The sequence below is a fragment of the Crassostrea angulata genome, chromosome 5, assembly GCF_025612915.1.
Source record: "Crassostrea angulata isolate pt1a10 chromosome 5, ASM2561291v2, whole genome shotgun sequence".
In the NCBI taxonomy this organism is placed as follows: Eukaryota; Metazoa; Mollusca; class Bivalvia; order Ostreida; family Ostreidae; genus Magallana; species Magallana angulata.
Window position 1 is genome coordinate 18307991 of NC_069115.1, and position 14796 is coordinate 18322786.

Below are 14796 nucleotides of genomic sequence, written 5' to 3' on the forward strand. Positions count from 1 at the left end.
CTTCCACTGGGTCGCATGCTGACTGACGTTTTTCATACTAATTGTAAGACCTTATTTAATCACATAATTGTCTACGTTTTTCCCCAATTACGACAAAGAGCACGCGGCGGGCTGGACCGGTCAGCAAAGGATGCTCACTTCTCCTAGGCACCTGATCCTAACTCTTTCTTTTTGGAGGTCCGTGTTGCTCTGCTTTGGATTTGTATTTCGTTTTATAGATTTTTTAGATCGTTGACGGTTTGTTATTGTCATTTTTTTTCATTTGAACTTTTATGTTTGAAAAATGATAATGTGTCATTGGAGATATCTTGGATATTTTGCCTTTTGTCGATTTTAACTTTTTTTCTTTCACAGGTATGTGGGTTTTTTTTATTAAAAATCATCACATGTGATGGAAGCAATAACATGGGACGGACTATGGTAAATAATATCGTTTTAAATTGTGCGATAAAAAAGATATCAAAGGTCAGGACAAGAAAACATTTTATTACTCTGGATACAAAAGAAATCCTGAGAAGCTGCTCTCCCATCCTATGAGCGTCCCGCTTTCCGCTGTCCTTACCCTCACCCAGACGCTATCCCCAGCGTTAACGTGAACGACGGCCATTCCTCCTCCATTAGAGTAGTATGTTGATTGAGCCATGTAGTGCGTACCCATAACAACACCTTCTACCATTAATTCCGTGTATAATATATGTCCAGGAGAAGAAATCATGTGCACATAGAATACGTAAACACCCGAGACGTTCGGAATGAAATTTCCGGTGGTATGGTGATAGCAGTTGCCTTTGTTAGTTATTGTATTTCCGAAATTCAAAATTTGATGGGCACCAAGATTGGTGTAATCCGTAATTTTGTTGGCATAAAAAGCAATTTTTGCAAGGTTTCCTAAAACGACAATTCCAGAATTGCATTAAATCTAATACAAAAGCAGTATTATATGAATTTAATCCACAAAATATGGTAGGAAAACAAAAGAAGAATAAGCAAGATAGCTGTGCTCACTAGTGATACCCCTGTCTGATGTGAATATGCAAAATAAGCAAAGCCGACTTTTAACAGGAAGTTGATGTCCGATTGGTACAAAAATATATCCCACGATATGACATGCCTTAACAAATTATATGCTAAAATTTCAAGTATCTTCGATAATTAGTTGCTGAGAAAATTGGACAGAAAAATTTTGTTACGGACAGACATACAGACAGAAGAAGGGTAAAAAAATATACCCCTTCTACTTCGGGGCGGGGGTATAAATATGGAGAATATCGAAATAAAGCGGGTAACATGCCTACATCAGGACAAATAAGACACAATATGCAAAATAAAAATATCAGCATATTAGAACATTCTTTCAAATAAACGATATCTGTTTTTAAAAGAAAACATCGATCTGTCACCCTTAAAAAGTACAATGATTGAAATGGGGTTTGCATTTCACCATCTTCAAATAGTGTCACTTTTAAGAATTGTTCTGCCTTTTATTTTTTGGAGTTGGTATGTGCTCCATATGTCTGTATGAGTCTAATTAAGATCCAATGGAAAACGAACCAAATCCAATCAATAAAAACTTGAGGAGATATGGCCCACTATACATAAGAAATATTATTTTGTATCCAAGTTATTGAACGATTTAGGAAAATAAAAAGAAGCCTGTGAAACCGTGGACAAAATAAGATACAGTTTAATATGTATAGCAATAGACTTGGATGTGACTGAAATGGTTGAGTGGTAAGAGTACTAGATCTTATATAACCTTACTGAACAGGGCTTTATAGAGGGTTGACACCTCCAAATATGAATGCAACTAATGTTTTTCTTTTTAAAATATCCAAAGTGAGTATAGTAAGCAAAGTATTAAATCGTTAAAATTTTAAAAGGAAAAAGAGAATTTGAAGTCATATTTTATGATTTAAAAAAATAGGCATTTGCGCCATCTTATTTGTCTATATTTTTACGTTTTATGATTATTAATGCAGTTTCTTGTGTATCTATAGGATACATTTTTGCAACAACAAAAATTCACACCTATGCGAGTGCATGAAGGTGGTCCTTTTTAGGCAGGTCTGATATATATCAAAATCATAGTGTTCTGATTTGTGCACTTTGTATTCCAACCCAATGGAAACAAAGTGCAAAAGCCAGGACACTGGAATTTGCAACGATATTTTGATCAATTGCGACTCAATGTCAACGTACTAAAAAAGGTTCGATCATAAAAATCATAGAAAATGCTGATAAATATAATTGGCGTATTTAGGATCGACAAATTTAGTTTTTGTTTTATTGAATGTATGTTTTAAATTTATTTATTGCCGAATACATTTACACTTATGTTTATTGATTTAACATTTAATGGAATTATTATAAAATGAGTAAGAAATATTTTACTATTTATATTGCATTCCTCGTATTTAAAGATATATACAATTTAAGACCGTTTATGGTATTATCCTTGGAGTTGTGTTTTTAAAATATCCTTAAGGTCAGAAGTTTATTTTAGGAATTAATTTGAATGAACTATAATGGGATATTTTTCGTTTAGCAAAATATAACGAACAATGAAGAAAAAAAACTACAATACCTGGTGATGATGTGTTCATTGTTGGATGTACGAGAAGCCGTTCTTGTCTTGACTTTTCTCGCTGTGGATTGTTCAAGTCCATCAGAGCTTGGTCTTTGCCAGAAAGTATTTCCTGTTTACGATTCGGATTTAAAGGTTTAGCGACTTCTTGTTTAAGTAGTTTGATCTCCTGTTCCTGGAGAACAAACTTTTGTTTTAAAGTGTTCAGTTCTTGGCGAAGAGCAAGGATGTCATCTGCGAAAGCTTCATTCTTTTCATCGTTTGCAGAAATTCCCAGCGCTACCAAACTTACACAAGAAAGGAGTATTGTGCACTTTATATGAACCATAATGATCGAGTGTCTAAAGATCTTTCTAACGCAAGATATATACAACAATGTCACCTATACTATAATAACGTAGAGCTTTGAGACTCTTGAGATAAGAATAATAGGTCACTGAAACCAGTCTGTCACCTGAATACTGTAGATTGGCAAATAATCACGATGATTTTAATTTCACTATGTTCGCGATTTATCGTTTTTCCGCTAAAATAAACCCATCGTAAATATTAACATATTAAGGTTTTTTTTAAAACGTATTATTGCTTATACTTTGATCAATTGGTTTTCTTGGAGCTTGAAATTAAAACCATCGCGATTGGTACTTTTTGAGAATTCGTGAAATTTTAACACCGTGGAATAAAAACGACTTACAGTATTTCATATTACATGATATATGTGGTTTTTAAAAAATCAGCCAAATATTTGTGTAATTCAATACATAAGACATAGACGACAGCCATATATATTTTTCTCTAATTTTTAAAGACATTAATATTTAGAATTCTGCTTTATCTTAAGCAACGGAAATTTAAATTGTCTTGAAATAATTTTAATTCCAATTCCCTGATTTAAGGGGGGTGTGCGGCCATCTTGTATATTTAAGGATAAGAATGTAAAACATTTATTGAACAGGCTTGCTTCTGCCCGTAAGTGCCCAAAACTGTTGCCAAAAGATATAAAAGCAATACATATGATAATCTGCATGTTATTTAATCTGCAAATTATGCATAAAGAAACAGAAAAATGCCTATTTAATCACTAAAACCAGCTGTCGAACTGCGCAGCTGCAGACTTATTTTGAAGATTTAGAAATCTGAAAACAAATATGAAGGGGGTCCATTGGTGTGCTCTCTACAACCATTGTCATCACATCAAACGCTTGTAATCGAATAGCAAAAATTTGTGATAAAAGTCTGTTTAATTCTAGCTCTAAATAACACAATAATTCTCCTAGACAAGGCGTCTGGACGAGTAAGATACTTTGGAACAGTGCATGTTACGCATTGATTATCAGAAAAAAAAATGAGAAAGGCAACCTGGCCCCCTTATTTGCTGCAACAAAGTAACGTTGATGTCTTGTTAACGGAGAAATGAACAAATTTAGGACATCGTGTCTTATAAAATTAGTATACATTAAAAATATTTACAAATGTTCTCGGACTGGGTATTTGTTTACAACAAAGTTTAAATACGGTTTAAAGGAGCAATAAAAGATCATTCTTACAAATTAAGATGGTGCATTGATGAAAATGTATGTTTATAAATATATTTCAGAATCATGAACAATAATTTCTATGTTCTTAAACTTTCTACATTTTGAAAAAGCTTATGACCCATAAGATTATTAAAATATGTTTAGGAATTAAAAAATAACAACAATATGTTGATAAATTTACCTCAAAGATGTGTATCATTAAACATTAAATAACAATTTTAAACAAGAGACCCATGGGCCACATTGCTCACATGAGGAAAAATAGGAATGATAAAATTTGCTTAATGGAGTCGTAATACAAAATATCTGGACAATTTACAATAATACATGTAGATCCTGTATAAATAAAATCCATTTTCCCCCCTGGATATTCTTATGTTTATAATCATTGGTCCCTTTTCTAACAGGATGATTTTATAGTCATATCACATGTTGAGTATTGCAGTTTTCAAAACGATCCTTAACAATTGTTTACATATGGGATATAAAGCTACATCAAACTCCGAACCTTCTTATGAGGCCGAAGAATTGTCCTGGAGCCAAAGTCTTTTAAAACAATTATAAAGAATCATCTGGCTGATGAGTTTCTGAGAAGAAGATTTTTAAAGATTTACTCTATATATTCATATAATAAGTTAAATATTTTATAAAACCGCGTAAAGCTTAACCAATCAATTCAAACACACTCGTTTCAGTTTCAGATTTACATTCTTAAGGGGATGACTATTAAGTTCTGAAAAACGAAAGCAATGGAAAAAAGACTTTATCTTTATTTTAAAAAAACATATTAAACTTTGCGTTTCAAATTAAAGAAACATTTTCATAAAATATTTTAAAAAACAAAAATGACTTGCCTAAAGCGAGTTAATGGCATTCCTATCAAAGAAAAATACCTATGGCGGATGACAATGCTTATAATCTCAAATCACTTTGAAGTATTCGCCCAAAACGTATCTGGACTGTTTCTTGTCATCTTCCCAGCTTGTTCGTGTGACTTAGAATGTTATCCAAAACACAAATGTTGTTTTAAATGAGTCCTTAGTACTGTGGAAAAATGTGTGGTCACATAGATGTAAAAGCATTTTCTCAATATAATAATCCAGATAGCGTTATGGGGTTTCTTTTTATATTATTTTACATAACTTTAATTCGACTTCAATGAAACATAAATTAATTTACAAGTAAATCCTTAATGTTGAACCTTGATTTGATATGTGCATATCAAGTGATAATATATACATATGTTTTAGAGGAGATTCTATTCATGCACTACTAGTATAGGGGACTTACCCACGTTTATAAAGAAAAAAAAAGCAAAAAACAATCATATGGCATCTTTTAAAACATCCTTTAAAGAATTAACTTATTGTCTTTGACGCAATAAGTTCTTGACAGATGGTTAACTCAAAATTAAGGTTCTGCAATGGCTAGTATAAAATATCGTGAAATTCTGTGGTAATAAAGTTATAACAAAGGTCAGGACAAGAAAATACAATTTATTACTCTGGATACAAAAGAAATCCTGAGAAGCTGCTCTCCCATCCTATGGAAGTTCCGCTTTCCGCTGACCTTACTCTAACATAGACGGTATCCCCGGCATTAACGTGGACGACGGCCATTCCTCCTCCATTAGAAGAGTATGTTGATTGAGCATTTAAGTGCGTACCCATCACTGCACCTTCTACCATTAATTCCGTGTATAATACACGCCCAGGAGAAGAAATCATGTGTACATAGAATACGTAAACACCCGAGACGTACGGAATGAAGTTTCCGGTGGTATGGTGATAGCAGTTGCCTTTGTTAGTAATTGTATTTCCAAAATTCAAAATTTGATGAACACCAAGATTGGTGTGATCCGTAACTTTGTTGGCATAAAAAGCAATTTTTGGAACGTTTCCTATAACAACAACGCCAGAATTGTATTAATACAAATGCAGTATTATATGTATTAAATCCATGAATTATGGTAGAAAAACAAGAGAAGAATAAAATAAAGAGGATATGCAAAAAAGGCGGGTAAAATGCCTACATTAGGATAAATACTAGATACTGAAATATAAAACTAACAAGTTGAGCATATTTGATAATTCTTCCAAATATCCGTATCAAACGATATCTGTTTAAGATAACATCGATCTGTTACCCTTAAATAAGTGAAATGCTTATAATATATGGATTGAACTTGGGCATGCATTTCAACATCTTTAAATAGTGTCTTTAAGAACTGCCCTGCATTTCATACAAATGATTTGGTTTGTGCTCAATATATGTTTGTATTAGTCTATTTAAGATCCAATGGAAAACGAACCAATTCCAATTTACAAAAACTTGACGAGAGATGGCCTACTATACATTAGAAATACTATTTTGCATCCAAATAATTGAACGTTTTAGTACAATAAAAGAAGCCTGTAAAATCGTAGTCAAAATTAGATATAGCCTTACATGTATAACAATATCCCACTTGGATGTGACTGAAATGGTTTGGTGGTTAGAATACTAGAGCTTATATAACCTCATTGAAAAGGGCTTTAGTGAGATGATTTTTGGATACCTCCAAATCTGAAGCAATCATTTTTTTCATATTTGTTAAAATATTCAAAGAGAAATCGCACTTTTGCAAAATTGTATTGTATCATTAAAATATTAAAAGGAAAAAAGTAAATTCAAAGTCATATTTACTATTAAACCAACGGACACTTGCGCCATCTTATTCGCTTATCTGTTTTTTTTTTCACGTTTTATGCACTTTCTTATGTGTCTAGAAGATTTATTTTGCATAAACATTTTTCAAACCTACGTGAATGTATGTGAGCCTTTTTTGGTAGGTCTAATATTTATCAAAATCAAATTGTTCTGATTTTTGCACTTTATATTTCAACACAATGGAAACAAAGTGCAAAAGCCAGGAATTTATAACGACAAAGACATTTTAACGGATTGCGACTCAATGTCCACGTTATAAAAATGTTGGGTCATATAAAATCATAGAAACTGCGAATAAATACATTTGTCGTATTAAGGGTCGAGCAATTTAGTTTTTGTTTTATTGAGTGTATGTTTCGATTTATTAATTGGCGAATAAAACATGTACACTTGTGTGTTTTATTGATTTAACATGTAATGGGATAATTGTATACTTGAATAAGAAATTATTTACTATTTAAATTGCATTCCTCGTATTTAGAGATATAAACAATAATTAAAAAAGTTAATGTTATTAATCTTGGAGTTCTGTACTTAAAATATCATAGAGTCAGGATTGTTTTTTAAGAAATGATTTTAAATGAAATATTAAGGATATTTTTCGTTTAGCAAAATATAACGAACAAATAAAAAAATTCAATACCTGATGTTGCTGTGTTCATTGTTGGATGTACGAGTAGTCGTTCTTGTCTTGACTTTTCTTGCTGTGGATTGTTCAAGTCCATCAGTGCTTGGTCTTTGCCATTTAGTATGTCCTGTTTACGATTCGGATTTAAAGGCTTAGCAACTTCTTGTTTAAGTAGTTTGATCTCCTGTTTCAAAGTCTTCAGTTCTTGGCGAAGAGCAAGGATGTCTTCTGCGAAAGCTTCATTCTTTTCATCGTTTGCAGAAATTCCCAGCGCTACAAAACTTACACAAGAAAGGAGTATTGTGCACTTTATGTGAACCATAATGATCGAGTGCCTCAAGATCTTTCTTACACAAGATATACAACAATGGTACCTATACCATAATTACTTACAACTGTGAGACACTTGATAAGAATAGTAGGTCACATAAACCAGTCTGCTACCTGTAGTGAATATTTTCATATTACACGATTTGTGTGATTTTGTGTTCTGACAACAAATTAATAATAGGCTTCAAATATATTGTTTCTTTTATTTTCAAAGAGATTTTATTTGAAATTTTTCTATAGCTTAAGCAACACGATTTTGTATTGAAATAAGTTAATTCCAATTGCCTGATTTAAATAGAAATAATTATATCAGATAACAGATTCGCTACGCATCATGGTAACACCCATTGTGAAACACTTGTAATCGTATTTTAAGAGCAGAAAATTGATATAAAAAGCTCTAAATAATACAAAAGATAATAACTCTACTGGACAAAGCGCCTTACCAAATTGGATACATTAGAATTAATAATAGAAAATACATGTAATTGTAAAACAAAAACTAATGAGAAAGGTAATCTCACCCTCATTTTTACAAATAAACTTAAAACTGTCCTTAAAGGAAAGATTTTTTTTTAAATGTCAAAATATTTCATATTGAATTTATTTGATAATTATAAGCAATAATTTAGATGACATAATTTAAAAACACATTTTGTTTTATAAAAGCTTACGACTTATAAAAGTAGTATTTGATGTTAAAGGTTTTTTTTAACTTCTTTACAAAATTTGACATAAAAAATTATTAAATTCATTTTTTATAAGGCCCTTTTCCTCATTTCCTTTCCGAAACATATACATGTAATATTCAGCAAACTTGAGTAGGCGTAAAAGAACTGGAAAAGCAACTGCCCCAAGTTATGTTATATCGTATAACATAGGTAGAAATCAAATTCATCCCTTAAATGTGTCTATTTAGCTCATTTTTTTAAACTCTTGACAACGATATTGTGGTGAATGGTGGGACGTTATCTTCCTTTTCTTTAAATTGTACATCAAACGAATTACAGGGCAGTGCAGGAGACTTTTAGGGCTATTACTAGTATTTCCATGTCTAAGATAAGGGCTGTAAGGGTACCACCAGGTGGTTCTGAGAGGTTTATATCTCCTTACATTTTTATCACACGATCTTTACTGCCTCCAAAGTTATCAATGCTTCTACAATTTATTAATGCATTAATCATCTTGATAATAATCAAAGTATGCCGATGATAAAGTAAAATATATTTTCTGTTCGAGTATAATTTTAGTACTTTGACGATTTTCTTTTTTGGTCGTCAACTTCTACCGCTTAATAGCTGCTCTAAGTGGTTGCTAACTTCAGCATGGTTATAATGCGTAACAGTGGAGTAAACTTTTCATAATTTTGGTTTCATCATTAATTCTGGGTGATTCGCTTGGATACCCAGTAGTCTGTAGTACTGGAAAATCGTCAATGCAGGTATTTTTCATGAACAATATCTAGTCTACTCTTTCGTCGCCAATAAGAGAACATTATTTTATAGTGTCTTGTATTTCGAAATAATTTAAATGTGTTGTCACTCATAATAATGAGATACTGTAGAATCATTTAAATTCGTGGGGGCCAATTTTCGTGGATTGTGGATTTTTTACTTATTCGTGGGGATGTAATTTCATGGATGCGCCGGTTTTCAGTTTGAGAAACAAAGATAACTTTTTCTAAATTTGTTTTCGTTGAGGATGTAAATTCGTGGGGGAGGGCTACCCACGAATGCCACGAAAATTGAGCCATCACGAATTCTAATGATTCTACAGTACATGTCTTGAGCCCCTTTGCTCAGCTTGTTATGTTGTTGATTTGCTCTTCTGTTTTCAGCCTCTGCGGCTTTAACATATTGGTCTTAAAAGAAAACAAGCTGTATATTTTTACAATTTAATATGAAGAAACTGCAACTACTATGATAAAAGAAAAAAAATTAATTAACACACAACAATAATTTAATCAGTTTAAGAAAACATTCTAAAAAAAAAATTAAGAACATTTCTAATTACAAAGTATTGCAGTCCAGTTAATTTGCAAATAATTTTTGCTAACATAAAGATAAGAACTACACATAAACTGTAAGTATCTAAAAAGAAAATAATTTTAATAGTTATACAATTTCAAAATAAAAAAACTGCAACTGACGATGTTTGGGCGCGCTTGGCCATTTTTTACCTCAGAACCGATTTCCATGACTTTTCCACAATTTACAGTTTTATTTGAAAATTTTACAAGTGGAGATGCCACGGCGTCCTGGCGGCGACCAAGGCGTTCTTACGGAGCTCCCACGGCGTGTAACTGCGTTTCCACAGAGTTCTACTTGGCGATTAACTGCGCTCTCGCTGAGTCTCTGCCGAGCGCTCATGACGTGCTAGGAGTTTTTACCGCACGTCCACTGCGTGCTCTGCGCGCTGACTGCGCTCACAAGACGTTCTTTACTTTTGGTAGGTTAATATTAATTTGTATGGGAAACAAACAAGAATTTACAACTAGTAAATAAATGATTAAAAAACTGTTTTGATTTTATGAAAAGGTATATTGTAATTGAAACATAGTTACTTCTAAACAATTTGTGAAGGACTAGGATTAAACTCTTAGTAGTCAGGTCTACAAAAAAGATCCGTTATTAGTTGTTAGAAAACATAGAAAAAATGTGAATACATCAGAACCAAATGGCATGAATTCCATCTAAGTCCATTGATTGGTCTTGGAATATAATTAGCAAATGCTACTTTTTACATAGTCATCTACATCCAGTTTGATAATTATTATGTCGCTTGCTATTGTATAACAGCCATTTTTCGAGTTTTCGTGGTCTTGATGACAACGCACTGGAAACGCCGTGGTAGCGCGGTATAAACGCAGAAGAAACGTCACGAGAGCGCGATGAACGCAGCAACAGCTCTTTGGGGTCGCTGTGTGAACGCAGCCAAAAGGAAAACAACTTGTTCAAACGCTGTGGATTCGCAGTGAGAGCGCATTAGAGACGCAGTGAGATCCCAAAGGAGTCCGTGAGGTCTCCGTGCAAGTGCAATTGACTTATCACTGCTTCTACACTGCGATTAGTTGCGTTCCTTGACCGCTCCGACGGAGCTCTCGTGGCGCTGTTGGAGATCTTACGGCGCTGTCACGGCGACCTCACTACGCTTCTACGGCGTGTTTATCAGAACGCCGAGCCACGGCGCGTACTTTAAGCATGTTCAAAGTGCGCGCCGTCGCATGGCGTTCTTAAATGTTCAAGGCGATCACACCGCGACGGACGAAGATGCCGTTGCGTTGTTACGGCGCTGTAGGAGACTCTACTGCGTTACCTTGGCGTTTTACATTATTTAAGGACGCAGCGGGATCGCCGTGAGAACGCAGCTCCGGTGTGACAGGGGTTTTACATACAGGTTCAATAAATATTTGTTATTTTTTAGCAGAGTTGTTATCAAATATATTTTTACCTATCTATTTGATTTATTTGCACTCATTGGCAGTATATGATATCAGAAGTGACGCTATTTTTATAATTCAATCAAAATCAGTTTATTTTATAATTTTTTTTTTTTTTTTTACATTTTTCTTATCTTTTCACAATCGGGAAACAAAGAGCGACGCTTTGAACATGATTTTTTTTTGTCCTTCATAATACTTGACTAGGTATATCTTTGATTAAAAAAAAATTGCTTGTTAAATCATGCGCTTTATGTTTTCTGAAAATATCCTGCTTGTAAACAAGCCGTTTTATGCTAAAAATGCAAAATTGGGGGGGGGGGGGGGGTATCTTTACGATGTCATATTTCTAAACTGTGGGAACTTGAATCAAAATGAAAATTTTTAAAAAAGCATCACGTATATATCTGTAAATAGAAAACAGCGAATTACAGTAAAATGATGATGTTCCTCTTAGGGGGGCATTTTAGGCCCATATCATATATATAATCCTTTCAATTACTTATTTAACAACTTCGATTTCATAATTGTCCTAAGATAATAAAATTGATCAAACTAACAATCAACATGATCCCTTACAGTAAATATTTGATGTATTAATTTATTACAGAAGATCTTGGTCCGACTACAAATTTGTAATCAAAGATTAAGTACATGTTGGTAGTCTTTCAATAGTGACCAGCTCGAATACACAATTTGTAAAAAAAAGATCAAGCAAGAAGTTGACAATATCTCAACAATGACCAATAATTTATCTAACGTTTGACCTTGCACATTGACAAATCAATTTATACCATGAATGTATAATAAAAATGAAATTAACATAAAACTTCTAGATACTCAATACAAATTTATTTCTAATTACTCAAATTACACAAATTACACAAATTTTATCTTAACGCAACTTGTCTATGCTATTTTGGGACAACCTTCGTTAAACGTTCGTTTTATAATTTTATATCCTTATGTTGAAATAGTTAACTAAAGATTAAATGGTGCATCATATCGAAGTGCAAGTGATACCACCAAACTTTTAGATCAACCTCCATAGGAAAGGATAAAAACATTGTATCCTTCTATATTCACATATAATTTAATGACCATTACTGTACAAAAGTTGGCAAACAAAGGATAAATGGTATTGAAGTCAAATAAAAACAAAAACAAAACAAGTTAACATAATATTACATGAAAAAGAGCACAGAGATGTCCCACTTCGCAAAGGCAGACAGTCAGATGCTGACATCACAAATGAATTCACCATGTCATCATCGCCTCCCCACAATCAACGAAATGCAAAAGTCTATGGACTTTTTAATTTAACGATTGAATGTTAAAGGGTTTAAATTTGATTATTATAAATTGTTTTCTTTTATACTTTTTCCTTATCTTTTAGTTTCTCCATATATCTATCTCGTCTAGTTGTATTTTTGAAATGTTGGTAATTTGCAAAATGAATCGTTCCATCATAACATCCAATCCAAAACCAACCTAAACTGTCCATGGCTATGCGTTCAATTCTGCTCAGTCCATCTTCGGCGGACATGATGATCCGTAAAAAAATCTCCCTTTGGATCTAAGAGGTGCACTGTGTCGTCGTGAGAATCGATGACAAGGAAGTTACCATCTGGATCTGTGCATACATCGACCGGGGAAAAGGTAGATGAAGGGTCACATGCAATGCTACCAGAATAAGAAAACAAGTCATCATCAAATTCGAATCCATTGGTCATTGTGATCTTATGGGTATCCATTACCATTAATGATGACTGTATAATTTTGAAACGGGGAGGCATATTATATGACGAGGCGCTTCCTTTAATTGAAGGACCTGGTTTCATAAGACCTCCCATTTCATTGATGAAACGAATTTTAAGTTCGAAAATATTTTCCAAGGATTTTGACTCTTTTTTAGATACAGTGAGAGTTATCAAATAGTTTTCAGCATCGTGCTCTATACATAAGGCTTCTTCATCGCCAAGGTTTATTAATAACATTCCCTCGCCTTCTATTGACACCGGACGTCGGAATATTTCTGAAGCTTGACTTTTCAAAACATAAACTATTTCATCAGTTTCGGGTACATATGCGAAATATTTAACGCATTCAACCATTTCATTAGCATCTGTTTTGGATAGATGGTAAAGATTTTCGTCAATGCAAAGGAACTTTTTATCGGTCGACACTAACATAATGTCATTAAACCTTGAATCTGGAAAGTTTTTCTTATATTGATGCGGCAGGCTTTCATCGTTTATGTTTGTTTCATGCAGAAGTGGTAATATTTCGACGTTGTCCGAGTCTTCATCTGATGATGAGTGGTCGTCAGTCAAGACAGATCCAACAAGTTCAACGATTTTTTCAACCGAAATATTGCAAGTTCTTAAAGTAAATTGAACATCATTTTGGTCTCGAGCAACATATTTTTCTTGCAGCAATTTCAGTCCATTGTAGAAGTAGAGACATTTTATGAATTCTTCATCGTTCTCATTTTGGAATTCGACACAGGCCATTAAACATTTTAGCATTTCTTCGACATTCTTCATTGGATTTTCGATTTCCCTCTCAAGTTGCTTTATTTCTTTGATTGTCTTCTGGCAGACATTTTTCACCTCTTTCACGATCTCGCCTTCTCTCTCTGAGACACGCTGTACCATTTCTTTCACTTGGTCTTTTAATCTGTCGTGGTTCTTTTTTAGATTTTCTTTAATTTGCTTCAAACTAAAACAAGCCGATTTTTCCCCTGAATGGTATCATTGAGTTGATTAAATACGTCTTCTATGCACTCAGATGGTTTACCCATTTTGTGTCCAACATGGTTAGTGGTCAGACAGTCCAAGCAAACCGGACCATCACAGTCTCTACAAAGTAAAGGTAGTAAACCCTTGGCATGAACGAGACATTTGTAAGTCATTTTTTCGCCTTTAAGCTGTTTCGTTTCCATGCTTTTAGCTCAGTGCATGGAGGCTCTACTTTTTGAACCTAGATTGAATTTATCTGATAAAGAAATTTAATCATTCTTTGGTAGTCGAGATGCAAACATGAATTGTACAGAATAAAACATGATAGGGTGTGCATATTATTGATTTTTACATTGTGGCATTTATTGGACAACTTTTTTTCAATTTGATTAGCCTCTCTCTTTGCATTTGAGTTTCCTATTCAAAATCGAAATGCTACTGAAACTATAGCAGCCTTAGATAAACGGATATGTTTGTATACGTAAACTTCACACAAATAGATAATTATTTCATGTTAAAATTATTATTTTTTTTTATAAACACGAACACATAAATTGCGCAACTAGCAAGTGACAATTGAATTTAGTGGAGTTGACATTGGTACACTAGGTCATTCGATCAAAACTGAATTTCAACTTATTATGAAACATACAGTACCGATCAGACCCAACCTAACACCAGAGTAAACCCCAACTAAACCCCGGGTTTACTTTCTGGGTTTACTTTGGGTTTACTTTTAGAAAATGTGGGTCCACTCGGGGTTTACTTTGGGTTTACTCAAGAATTGCTTTTGGAGTCAACTATACGCACTGAAGTGTGAAGCAGAC

At 33.4% G+C, this 14796-nt stretch overlaps 1 pseudogene; it reads right to left on the reverse strand.

The window, feature by feature from the left end:
• Positions 1 to 465: 465 nt before the first annotated feature.
• LOC128182812 (uncharacterized) lies at positions 466 to 13003 on the reverse strand (annotated as a pseudogene).
• Positions 13004 to 14796: the final 1793 nt, after the last annotated feature.